At 39.0% G+C, this 315-nt stretch overlaps 1 protein-coding gene across 1 annotated transcript in view; it reads right to left on the bottom strand.

The window, feature by feature from the left end:
- LOC117124427 (glycine amidinotransferase, mitochondrial-like) overlaps positions 1-315 on the bottom strand; it is a 52,067-nt gene that overhangs the window by 29,725 nt on the left and 22,027 nt on the right. The window lies entirely within an intron of this gene.

The following is a 315-nucleotide window of genomic DNA, read 5'->3' on the forward strand; positions in this document are numbered from 1 at the left end:
GTAATCAGCAGCCCCCCCCCCCATACAGTACAGACGTTTGCTAGGTAACAATGTGATTGCACCTTCCTTCCCAAGTATTCATGTAACATTGACATAATTGTTAGCTAACCAGTTGTGTGTATTTCTTTGTGAAAATGAGTACCGCGGCGTACTCATTTTCACAAAGCATTTGCCCCTCTTGGAAAGAGGGATTCGAAATAATTGTCTCCATATCTTCGCTAATTAAATTAATCACCGTAATTTAGCTTACACTTATGAATTTAGGGAGCACTTAAAATGTGAAATAATCATTTCACTACCCGACAAACTCCGAAA

This window comes from Anneissia japonica, unplaced genomic scaffold (assembly GCF_011630105.1).
Source record: "Anneissia japonica isolate Jap-2015-1 unplaced genomic scaffold, ASM1163010v1 scaffold665_len1252844_cov201, whole genome shotgun sequence".
Taxonomy (NCBI): Eukaryota; Metazoa; Echinodermata; class Crinoidea; order Comatulida; family Comatulidae; genus Anneissia; species Anneissia japonica.